Genomic DNA, 13,796 nt, shown 5'->3' with positions numbered 1-13,796 from the left:
CAATTTTTACTGATTTACTTCTGCCCCTAGAATGGAGAGTTTGAAAGTTTAATCTTAGAATTCAGAATCATGGACCTACCACTCTCTTTGAGAGATTCACTTAATTATGTTTTTAGACTTAATTTTACTTCTCAAAATGGTTAATTATTAGTACTCATATGTTTATTGTGAGCAATAAATATAAATGATGTATGGATCATGTTATGGATTTGTCAAATTAACACTTATTAAGGGAAGCACAAGTTGCCAAATGGTGACCCAAAGTTCAGCAACAGACCACAAGAGAAACCAAAGTAGAGAAGTTTATTATCCTAAGGTCCTGGACGAAATACCCAGAATGTCTAGAGGAGCCATATACGGAGGTCAAGGCAGAGTGAAGACAGAGAGACAGTTATTGGAACTGGGACACAGCCTTTGTCAGGGTCCATGAGTGAAGTGCTGGGGTCCCCTGGCTAAAGCTTGGTTGGTCACTTCAAACCAAAAGAGCAGGGTTTTGGAAAGTTATACGAAAGTTTTATCTAAGAAGTGCATAGGGGGAAGGTGTTAGGAGGCAGAGGAGACTGTTGACCACAGCCTTATTGATTACAGGGCTGTTAAGGAAATCATACCAATAACTTACATTTGCCTGTGACTCTGTAGCTGCTATCCAGGGGCATGTGCTTGCATGAAGGGCCAGTGTCATGTTAAAGTTCTTGCAGGCCACTTGGTTAAACAAAATCAATGTGGAAGCAGCAGTACCATGGGGTAGCTTAGCTAAACTCTCTACAGACACAAATTATATATATATGTTTATACACACACACACACACACACATATATTTATGGTACACACAGAAATACGATATATATGTGATATATCTGACTATATATATATTATGTATGATATACATATTCTATATTACATATATATCATATATTCTGTATTACATATATATCATATATTCTATATATTATATAATATATAATTCTATATATTACATATATATCATATATTCTATATAATATAAAATACATATAATAGCATATGTCATATATATATGTTACACACACACATGATGGTAATAGTCTACTGCTAAGAGGCAGTTTGCTATAGGCCTCTTGCATTTTTACATATCTTGAGTTTACAAAAATCACAACACTTTGTCCTTTACCAGACTACTTCTCAGCATTGTTTATGCAGAGGCAATCTTAAGAAGTGGAGACATGCATTGCAAGAATTCTTCAAATAGTTCTGTATGCACCTAGTTATTTCGCAGAAAGATTATAGACTTGCTTACTACAATTCCCAAAGTTCTCACATGGCACATTCCACTGCACGTGTAGACTCCACCTGGCTCCAAGGGCTTTGCCATGAGATTTCGGGTGCAGAGACCCAGTAGGACAATGCTAACAATCTTGCCCCTGCTTTTGCTGTAATTCAGTCCTTTATCTCTGACCCAAGAGTCTTGTGTCTTTTGTCAACACCCATGGAACTGTGACAGGCTTCTTTGTTAGCTTATAGAGTTATTTTGATTGGAGTTCTAGCTCTCCTCCAACTGTCAAACTCATTAAAGTAGAGTAAAATCCCCAAAGCTATACCATAGTTCCCTGGAGAAGATTAATTAGAGATGCTGAAAGTTGAAGAGAGAAAAAAGCTACAACTAAGCAATATTATCTATTCACTTGATTTAAAAAAAATTGTAACCTATTTAATTGGCAAAAAGATTTGATTTTTATTTCATCATCTTGCTAACTTTGAAACTTATAAGAAAAAGGAAATAAATTTACTTAGAGCTAACAGCAAAATAAACATTGATTTGAATTAGTATAAGCTTTCCTTGTAAGCATAGTTTTATAAAAAGCAGATATTTTATTATTGCTTTGAAATTTCTCTAAGGCATTGGAAGAAGACATATTCTGCCAGAATGTGTATGAGTGATTCTCTGAAATTTTTTTTATCTTGTTGCATCTTATTATGTACATGCTGTATCAGTTTGATTTAATAAGATACATACAGAAAACCATCTTAACTGAGAAATTAGATTGTAGATAATCCATCTAACATTCAAAACATTTTAAAGAAAGATAAAAATATTTGTTCCTTTTCAATATAATTATTCATAAAATGTAAATAATGATTTATGATAACTCATACTATACATAGGTACCCTTACCCTTCAGTTAGTAAATCAACTCCTCTGAACCTTGTTATTTCCCTTGTAAATGGTGGTAACCAGCATATTAGTCTTCTGGGGCTGCCATTGCAGAGCACCATGAACAGGGGACTTAAATCACAGAAATCTATTTTCTTACAGTACTGGAGGCTTGAAGTCCACCATGGAGGTGTTGAGAGGATTAGTTTCTTCTGAGGGCTCTCTCCTTGGCTTATAAATGGTCGTCTTCTCTTGTGTGTTCATAAGGTCTTCCCTCTGTACTTGTCTGTGTCCTAATTGCCTCTTATTAATAAGATACAAGTCATACTGCATTAGAAATCACATGAATGACCTCATTTCAACTTAATTCCTCTTAAAAGATGCTCTCTCCAAATTCAGTTACATTCTGAGGTACTCAGGGTTAGGAATTCAACATTTGAATTTAGAGGGGACACAATTTAACCCAATACAGGTAGATTATCATAGTGTATGTAAAACATCTAATAAAAATTTCCAATGTGATTATAATATAATAATAGCCATTATTATAGTTACAACCCTGTGGAAAACACTAATTTAAAAAAAATTTACCTAAGATGAAACTTTGTATCTTGGACAAAGACAAAATAACATGCAATATTCATAAAAGAGAATAGAATATTATGAATAAAATTTATTCTTGTACCTATTAGCAAGGTTAGTCTTTTGTATTTAAGCAGTATGCTTGGATTGCAACAGTTTCTCAACAGAAAATATTTGTTGAACTCAAGTCCAGTATATAAAGTGCAAACATCTTATAACAGTGATCATCAAAAGCACTTTAAGTAAAAAACAATCATACTTAAAACTATTTGTATGACAGGTAAAATGTTGTATAATTAGGGGAGCCTGGGTGGCTCAGTCAGTTAAGCGGTTAACCATCCGACTTCGGCTCAGGTCATGACCTCACAGCTCATGAGTTCGAGCCCTGTGTCAGGCTCTGTGCTGACAGCTCAGAGCCTGGAGCCTGCTTAGGATTCTGTGCCTCCCTCTATCTCTGCCCCTAACCCAGTCACATTCTGTCTCTGTCTCTCTCAAAAATAAATAAACATTAAATTTTTTTTTAATGTATAATTATAACCCATATCTATTTAGGCAAATATCTTTAATATCTATGCCATAACATGATATTTTTAAGTGTGTGTGTGTGTGTGTGTGTGTGTGTGTGTGTGATGTATGTTGGCAATAAAACTGATTGGGATTTAAAACCAGAGTTGATATTATTCTTTGCAACATAAGACCCAATATAAATCTTATATCTTCCATAAAGTCGTATAGCATTATATTTTCTTTATGACTATTTTAACTATACTACATTTTTCCTTAGGATAAATATATATATTTATTATAATCTATATTATATTCTACATAATTACCAAAAAGATGTCCATATATTTATTCATTATTATCAATGTACACCACAATTATTTATATATTTATTCATTTTCTGAATGACTATTTTTATAATCTGCTGTGATAGTATTAGTTATGATCGGATTTTGATTATTGTTTGTTTCATGTATTTGTTGACAAGTTTCTCCATTTCAAAGCTCTATAAGGAAAATAATTATTTCTAATGCTTTTTTTTTTACCTTTCTGGAAAGTGGCATTCTTATGCTTATACAGATTTTGTTATGGACAGAGTGTTTGTGTCCCCGTAAAATTCATAGGTTGAAGCCTTGATCCCCAATGTAATAGTATTTGGAGATGGGGTTCTTGGAGATAATTCAGTTTAGATTAGGCCATGAGGGCAGGACCCTCATGATGGATTACTGCCTTTATAAGGCACTAGAGAGCTTGCTCATTCACCTCACGTGCACACAAAGAAGAGTTCATAAGAGCACACAGCAAGATGGCAACCACCTACAAGTCAAGAAAGGGATCTCCGAATGCAACCTAGCTTACTGGCACCTTGATCTTGGACTGCTCAGCCTCCAGAGCTGTGAGACATAAATCCCTATTGTTGAAGCCACCCGTCTATGGTGTTTTATTATGATTAAGACAGGCCTTTCTTTTAGTGCATTTATTCTGGATTACAGATCCTGTAAAGGGAAGGACCATTTCTAATACTTCTTTAACATCCTGGAATAGTAGTGTGCTTATCCTTATGTAATTGAATCATATCTTGGAATACTCACTACCAGATGTCAAAAACAACAGTGAAATGGCTTGAGAGTTCATTCACTGGAGAACTGCTTCCATGGTCAGTATTTCTTCTGACTAATTTAATCAAAGAGAACATAGATTTTGGCAAGGAATCAATTAGTATAATGGTTTTTAGATGGCAAGGCCTCATAGCCTAGATTTGTTATATCTTATTGCACATTTATTAAAGGTGTCTTACCATTCAAAATGACTTGTTTGGTAATTTTGAAGATAAATGCCATGGCCAGGGTCAAAGATTTTATTTTGTGGACTTCAGCACTGACTCTAGGAAATGGCTTGAATGCTAAATGTCACTTGTACCTGCGGGATTCAACATGCTGGCAAATTATTCAATTTAGAATCAAGACTCTCTCTGTAGCTTCTGTCTATATTAGGTCAAGTGTATTTATGACCACCTCTAGAGAGGCTTTAAACTACTGTTGAATAGATATCGCTAGCATCTCAGATATTATCCAGCTTTGCCTTCATCTCTGTTGGGACTCTGTTTTATTTTCATTCTTTCTTTACTGCTATCATTATTTGAGTTTCTTCTGAGTTTTACTCGAGGTATCTTAATGTCCTTTATAGTATATTTAAATCCATTTAAATCTATGAAATCCCTTTAATTTTCATTTCCCCATTTAGAACACATTTTTGTGTAGAAAAAAAAATTCTCTAGAAAAATAACTTCTTCCAAACTCTCTTGGGATTATGGTACAGAACCTGGTGTCATTGTCTCTTACTAAAAGCAAACAGCAACCTTAGGTATGAAACCTGCCTTTCATGGAAATTATTCCCTCATATGTAACTAATCAATCTAAAGTTGCAATGGGAGGAATGACCCGGAGGCTGTAGTAAGCCCCATAACTCTAAATTTCATCTGTATGTTTTCTCTTCTTTTAACATTGAATGCAGCATGGAATTTAGGGTAGCATATCTAGTGCTGCTTACCTAGATTGGAAACTAGTATTTAATACAACTCATGCTGAATCCAGTCCACTTGCTTTATACAAGTAGCAAATACTGTGCATGCACATGCCTCATGGAAAGTCAAGCTGCGGCAGCTGCACCTGTGGGTACCCAGTGACGCAATCCTTATAAGGTTGGAACTTTGATTAGGCCAGAAACAGCGATGCAAATGTACCAAGGCCGTAAAGTTAGTAGTTCAAGGTCAATCTGGAGCAGTTTTGTACTCCCACACTAAGCATGAAGTCTTTTGGCCATTCTGTTTGGATCAAGAATGAGGCCAAGAGATTGGCCGAGAGCTGCATCACTTACTTAAGGATGGTGAGTGGAGGGCGCCTCGGTGGCTCAGTCGGTTAAGCGGCCGACTTCAGCTCAGGCCGTGATCTCCTGGTTTGTGAGTTCAAGCTCCTCTCATGGTTTGTGAGTTAGAGCTCCACGTCAGGCTCCAGAAAGCCCCGGAGCATGCTTCTGATTCTGTGTCTCCCTCTCTCTCTGTCCCTCCCCCACTCAGGCTCTCTCTGTCTCTCAAAAATAAATAAACATTTAAAAAAACTTAAAAACAAAAGGATGTTGATTGGTAATCTCTCTCTGAACAGTAAGCTATCAGAAGACTTAAGAAATCCCTATTTTTGATCACTTTAACATCTTCAGTATCTAGCACAGACTTTGGCTCATATAGGGGAGTCAGTGTGTTTTTATTACATGACAACAGTAAAAAATACTTTTGGACTATGGTTGTGGTTTCTACTTCTCATCCATTCCTGATTCTTCTTTATGGTCTCAAAGGAAGACTGAATTTTCCAAGTCCTTTTTTAATTAGGTGAGACTATTGATTTGATCTAGGTAAAGAAATGTGAACAAAAGTGATGTGCGTCATTTCTGTACAAGGCATTTAAGAGCTTGTGCGCTACACTCAACATTGTCTCTTCCTCTGCTGTCAGCATCACAGAACTGTAAGTTCAGATAACAGTTATAAGATGAGGCCATCTGTATCTCTGAATTGCTGCATAGATGAGACTTCCCCTGGAGGGGTGGCCAACCTACCCCTGCAAGCTTTCATTTGTGTAGCCACCGATATTTGGATTTTATTTTGTTATATTTCTATTATGCTGATGCATAATATTAACTTTGTGTCTGCTGACTTCATCTCTAATAAAAATTGTTGAATCTACATTAGTAGATTTGTAACTCTTCATTGTTTGTTTTTATGATGTATGCATCATCTTTGGGAAGTCCATCCTTGACTTAATTTGCAAACAGATCCAATAAATTCCTTGTGAAGTCTTAACTATAAGCTCAGTTTTTTTGCTTGTAAAATTACTATTGACTATCTGGTAAATAAATCTTTTTTAACAGGCTGTGGGACTTAATCTTGGAAAATAAAGTGTCAATCAGGGAAGAAATCCATGACAAATTTAACAAATGCCACAGATGAAAATAAATAACATGCAAATAATAGGTAATGATTACTTGATCCAAGAAAATGACTTAATTAAATAAGCATCATTCAAAGTGTTTTACTTCAATAATTAAAACTTTCAGATTTTCAATTAAGAAATAACTCATGCTTTATCAAGGTTTCACATTGCTCTCCTACTCCACAGCATACATTTCATTTCCTTCTGAAGTATTATATTAAAGCCATATTGCATGCAACAATTTTAAAAAAATGTCTTAAAAAAGGGGGGGGGAGAAGCACTTTAGGTGAGTGAATGTTTCATTATACATATATTTTTTTTAGATTTAGCCTAGAGTGTTGGTTTTAAAAATAAAATAATACAACTTGACTACTTGTGAAAAATGTGAGGGGTGAAGTAGACGGTGAAACCAGGAAGGAATACAGTACACATGATGGGTGTGGTTTGTTTTTGTTTTTGTTTTATTTTTAGTGTGGCCAAAACCTTGGAAGCATGAGGCAGAAAGGAAATGAAAAATAAAGATCTAGAAATGGGTTTAACTTTAGAATTCAAATTTAGGATTGGGAAAAAAAAAGGAACTATTTATTTCCCAAATATTAAAAAGCAATTTTACAACTGATGGAAAGTTTTGAGTCTATAATTAAAACTTTACAAGGAATTTATTGGTTTCACAAATTAGATGAAGTGTAACCAGCACTTTACATGCACAATTTTAACTCTTAGAGTAATTTTGTGAATTAGGTATTATTTCAGCTTTGCAATTGAGAAAATTGGCTAAAAGAACTTCTAAGCTCACTTGGATAATAAGGATGGAGCTAGGATTTACAATCTTATACATCTTATTACCAGGCTTATAATATATCCATGGATCTCATTACTTTTTTTAGAAGTTAACTATGATAATTTGTGAGAGAAGCAAATGGTAGCCCAATTAGTTACAGATAAAAGAAAGGTAGAGATTAGCTATTGTGACTTTTATTTCAGGACTCCTGTTACACCAAAGCTCTGTTTATGATAATAGATTGAGTATGAAGTTTAAGAGAGAAAATTAGAAGTTTAATACAAAATATTTGGGTGTGGTGGGCCTACAATGATGAACACAGATGTTAGAGTTCTATGAGCATGAGTTTAGTTTTTATATCTATAAAATGGAAAATAATACTTTGCCTGTAAGATTTTTATAGACATAAGTGATAATGCATAATTACTTGGGAAAATGTCTGGCTCATGCTAAGAGATCAATATATGATGGTTCCCATTTTCACATCTTTTTGTGCACTGCTATTTGGACTGAATGCAACCCAGATAGTTTCTGTGCACATAGGAAGTAGAAGTAATTGGGTAAAGCTAATAAGAGTCAGTCAGATCACCTGGGTGACAGCAAGACAGGGGACAGAAGTGGCTGGATTTTTCTAGTAAAAGAAAGTCAGGCTGTGATATTAAGAAACATAATACCAGATAAGACATTAAAGACAGAAAATTTGGGGGTGCCCGGGTGGCTCAGCTGATTAAGTGTCTGACTTTGGCTCAAGTCATGAACTCATGGTTGACGAGTTTGAGTCCCACCTTGGGCTCTGGGCTGACAGGTCGGAGCCTGGAGTCAGCCTGGGATTCTGTGTCTCCCGTCTCTCTGTTCCTCCCCCGCTCGCTCGCACTCTCTCTCTCAAAAATAAACAAGATTAAAAAAAGAAAAAAAAAAAAAAAGTTTCCTGAACTTGGCCATGGCCACTACACGACTATCATACATATGCCCCAGCATTAGAAGAAAAGAGAGGTATGCCATCCAGAATAATGTGGCATAATTCTGATTCTTGCCCTTCCCAGTCAGCTTCCCATGGAAATGGACTAGAAGCCCCCCAATAGAAACAAGCCTTTGTACACTGATACATTACTTTTCAAGGGTCACTTTACATCCTGCATCACTGTAGTATTGTGTGTTGTCATCACCAATATTCCTACAGGATCACTCCAAATGTTTCTGGCCACAATTTTAGAGGTATAAATTAGCTCTCATAAACCTTTTAGAGTTTCGTAGGAATGTCTGAGAAAAGTTAAAAAATCTTGTGCTGGCTCCTAAGCTTTGGATTCTGAGCTACAAATCCACCTTTCCAGACTCTATTGAGGCTGCTGCTGAAAACTGCAAACCACATTTAGCTTTCCCTACGGCCCCACTAGGCTTTGCACAACTAGGGCGCTAGACAGAGAAGCTGGAGAAAGAAGAACGGGCAACTTCCTTCCTGCTGTTGATTTTTTGTTCCAGTCAGCACTGCCCCGCTCCTTCTTCCCCTTGGCAGAGGCAGTGTGTAGAAACAGAGGGTGTCCAGATTGAGCTGTTTCCAATAGTTGCACAACCAGTTCATGGAGCCCTCTTGTAACACATCAGCATCACACAACTGATACCACCGTCAGCTGCCAGATACCAGATGCAAGCTCTGCATACCCCGACGCAGAGCCAAGATGGCCCCGGGAGCACTGCCCCCTTCCCAGAGGTGTGAGTTTCACTCCAGGAGGCCCCTCCCTCAAACTTTTACATTTTAATGATGCCAACCTCTTTTCATTGTTTCCTCAATTCTAGGTAACTGTTTTCTGCAGCCACTAGCTCTGAAACCTTGTGCATGTAAAAGAGTTCATATAGCAGGTGGGGGACTACTCTCCTTGGAAAGTCTTGCCTGCAAGGTTGGCCCCTGGCTGGTGTCTGGGAACTTAGATTTTTGATTGGTTCCCAACCGTCCCTTGTAAGAATGTATTATTGTGTGGCTAAACATTGGCTTATATGGAGTCCCTGCTTTCCTTCTGGGAGGCTGGAATTCTGGTATGTGATAGGTAGAGAGTGCCTGTGTGACCACCCCCAATAAAACCCTTGGTTACCGAGTGTCTCTAGTAGACAAAATTTCACCCATGTCGCCACAGTTCACTGCTGAGGGAGCCAGAGGCATTCTGTCTGACGCCACTGGAAGAGGACCTCTGAAAGCTCCAGACTTGACCCATGAATCTTCTCCTTTGCTGATTTTTCTATCATTTTGTTGTAATAAGTCATAGCCATGAATATGACTGTATGTTGAATCGTGTGGGTCCTCTCAAAAACCTAGGGCAGGTCATGAGGACCCTTAACACACTTTAGTGTGTTATAGGAAGTAAAGGCAGAAGGAAATGGCAGATAAAATTAAATTTCCTGATAACCTGCAGCCCATTGACAAATAACTTGAGGCAGGTAGAGTAGAACATTCCTCCAGGAACTCCCTACTGTCTTAATATTAATGCTTTGCTGGAGGGAAGAACAATCTTAGCTTGACAATAGCTAGGCCTGCAGTAGTGAGTCTTCTTTAGCATATGAAATTCCTTTGGAAATGTCCGTTTGACTTTACCTCCCCCCGACTCCCAAATATATAATCAGTCTCTCCTCATGGGCCTGGGGCAGCTCTTCCTGCCCAAGGTTCTGTCCCCAAGCTTTGATAAAATCATCTTTTTTTGTACCAAATCATCTTTTTTGTTCCATTCAGAGCCAAAGGCAAAGACATCTCAAGAATTCTTTCTTGGCCGTTGGCTCTGAATCCCCATCATTCCAGAACCTCATCACTCAGTATCTCTTCTACCCCACCCTTTTAAACAGTTTTCTATACCTAGGTAATAACTCTTGGTATTAAATTTTCTCTGTTAGAATAACTGGTGTAGATTAAGCTCTAACGTACTCTATAGCAGGGATTTTCATAGTGCACCTTTTACCCAGATCGGTAAAATCACATGGGCACAGTTACATATATATTCACACACACACTAGAGGTACTAAGTTAGGAACTAGGTACTAGGGGAGGGAATTGGGAATTTGGTTTAACATACACCGCCGATGAAGAGCATATTTTAGAATAAATTTGGAGAACATTTCTCAATGGTGTGAAATAAGTTTATTCCTAAGACCTTGACTACCTGAAATGGTATTTATAGTAAATTACATACTCTTGACTTCATGGAGTGAATTTATTTCTTTTATATGAGCAGGCCACTTCCCAGTAGTCAGCATATCCTTGGACACTTAATACATATGGGTACTTAATACCTTGGCAAATTGCTTTATAACCATATCATTAGTTATTCATAGAATCTGTAAGTAATATCTACTTTGGGTTTATTCCAAAGTCTTTGATAAGGTCGATAGAAGTTAAATTGTGAAAATGTACACTGGCATAATAAAAGGTTTTACTCCCTTCTTTAAACTAACATTTTATTTTATTTTAAGTAGAAGGGACATTGTTGAAAAATTGCTAGGAGGCCCACAAGAAAATGACATGTGCAATGAAGTTATAGATACTAAAAGGTGTCTAAATATTTTCTATGGAGTTAAAACTTTTCATCAGTAAATTGGCAGAGCAAGAATAAAGACCATAAAATTAAAAACATATTATGTGCAAATGAGACATAGAGATTTTAATTATAAAGCACAATGTAATCTTCTTTTCTCTTTTGAATATATAAACATGTATGTGAGTCTCACCTTTTCTCCTTCCTATATTATCATCTTGGGCTGTCATCTATGATGTGATAATTTATGGACTGAAAAATGAATAAGGTTGCTATGGGTCATAAAATTGTGCTTAAGTTTCCAAAGGTAGTAGGGCAGTTAGTGACCTCATTATTCCATCCTGACTTTTAAAGCAACACTTTGAACAAACAGAGTAATTCAAAGTCACTCTCCAAGAATTGGGAATTAAACTAGATGGTTCAAGATCTCTGATTGGAGGCATGTGCTTCAGATCAGGTCCCTTTCCAGAGCAGAGACGTAGATACCTAACGCATTGCACTGAATTCAGATTTGTTCTTATAACAGCTCTTCACCTAACTCCTCTAGGACTCTCCTCACACATTGTAGTCATTAAACACCATCACAGGATACTTGGAACAGGATACTGGACAATGCATACTCCTTTATACTTTTGGAGTTAATCTGGGAAAAAAGACTATGATAACAGCAGTCATGATTCCTTTCCTTTATCACCTCACGTTATTGCTACATAATACCTCTCCTAGTTTTGACTTGCCATTGCTTCTGTCTACAATAAAGACGACAATTGTACTTCTATTTCAGATTAGAAAATTTTGGATCTTTTAAAGGGAATATCCCAGGTCTTTTCCAACATTGAACCAAATATTAATAGAAAGAGAAGCTATAAACATACAGAAACAGATTAGGTTATAGAGGAGAGATTTGTTTGTTTGTTTGTTTGTTTCACTCAACATGTTCTCGGTATCTTCCATTTGCCTCTAGACTGGACACCTGAGGATACAGACTTGGTTTCTCAAAAAGACATCCTTTGAGTTGCCTCATTTTTTTCCTCATGGGGTAGCTGATCACATTTTAGATGGGATGATTATTTGTGTTTGTCACATCGCTGGGTATTTAGCATCTCTGGCTGTTGTCTACTAAAAAACTACAATCTCTTCCTCTATTATTTCAGCTATTAAATACACTGCACACATTGTGATGTAAAACATGCACTCCACTTGAAAACCACTACACTTGAATTTTATTCTATTATAATTCAAGTATAATTTCAATTATATAATTTAAAAGTCAAAAGGACATCATTCCAAAATCTATTGTATCTTTTTGCTGTCTGAGGTATTTCTTTTCTTTGTTAAGACCTAGGACCTTCACTTCTTTTCTGGGCTAACATCTCCATTTTGTCACATTCAGGGTAACATGATTCCCAGAGTAGATGAGCTTTTTCTTGGAGACTAAAACTTCGTGTCAGTTTCCTGAGAAGGGAACTTTTGTCTTCTTCCTCTTGCAGAGTTGTTCTTTACTACTTAACTACCCACTAAATTCCAGTTTCCTATCTGAGGCAAGTCTTCAGTTCTCTACTAATTTGCCAAGCACAGATGAGTAGTAGGCCCTGAGTCATCAAGGAATTTCCAGTTTGGTTACCAGAGTTAACCACTTTCAAGGCAGTCTTTTATGAATCATTTAGATTTTGACTTTCCTTTCTCTACTACATCAGATATTCCTTCTCAATCACGTCACCTTGGTTTTATAACAAAAATCTGCATCATGCTTTCAATGACTGTAACAGACCACTTCTACCTAAAATAAGAATTGTTTCCTTACACAGGGACAAAGAGAAGCCTTCTCCGAAAGCTATGTGTCTGAAAGCTTGAGCATGAACTATTTACTTTAACTGTGAGGTTGTGGGCATGTCCTTTATTTCCTCTGTGTCGCTGTTTTAAATGAAAGACAGGGCCAGGTAGTCTTTAAAACATCTAGCAATGCCGTGAGTCTAGACTAAAAGCCAAAGGAAGTTGAGCAGTTTCTGTCTGTGAAGTAAGAAACAAGTGACACTTGTATTTTAAACTCTAGGATATAGTGTGAACTTAGATACACGTAGTTCCTGAGTAGTCATTGAGTTATGATGACCAGTTTAAGGTGTATAAGATAATTAATGTAGAAAGGGTGCCGATGTGGCTTCTGATTATACTTTTAGAAGATTCTCTGGATCCTGATTTTCTCATCAATTGATACTTTGTACAACCTTATTTTGCTATCGCCCAAGCCCCAGTGTTTCTGCAAGCTAGACAAATAGCTAAGTGACTTCAAGATGCCTTCTTACAGGAAGGCCAAGCAGACCATGACAATCTGTTTATAAATCACATCAATTTCTGAACAGGACAGAAAAAAGAAGAGGAAAATCCAATGCAAATTAGTTGCATATTCAATGTTTATGCATATTCAAATCAGGATCCATAACCAGTTGTTTGAGATGATAAAGCTATTCATATTTATGAATATTTTCTCTTTTTAAGTTTATTTATTTATTTTGAGGGAGAGGAAGCATGCATGGGGTAGAGACAGATAGAGAGAGGGAAAGAGAGAATCCCAGGCAGGGTACGTGCTGTCAGCAGGGTTTGACCCAGGTCTCAATCCCACAAAATGTGAGATCATGACCTGAGCTGAAATCAAGAGTGGGAGCTCAGCTGACTGAGAAACCCAAGTGCCCCTGAGTATTTTCAACTTATTTGCTCTCAAGTAGTTAAACATTTCATATCTAGTTTAGTATGTGTTTAAGGACAGACTTAAAAAAATCTCAGAGAAGTGTCAGTATAATAA

Source organism: Panthera uncia, chromosome B1 (assembly GCF_023721935.1).
Source record: "Panthera uncia isolate 11264 chromosome B1, Puncia_PCG_1.0, whole genome shotgun sequence".
Lineage (NCBI taxonomy): Eukaryota > Metazoa > Chordata > Mammalia > Carnivora > Felidae > Panthera > Panthera uncia.
The sequence above is the reverse complement of the archived record's forward strand: the minus strand, read 5'-3'. Positions refer to the sequence as shown.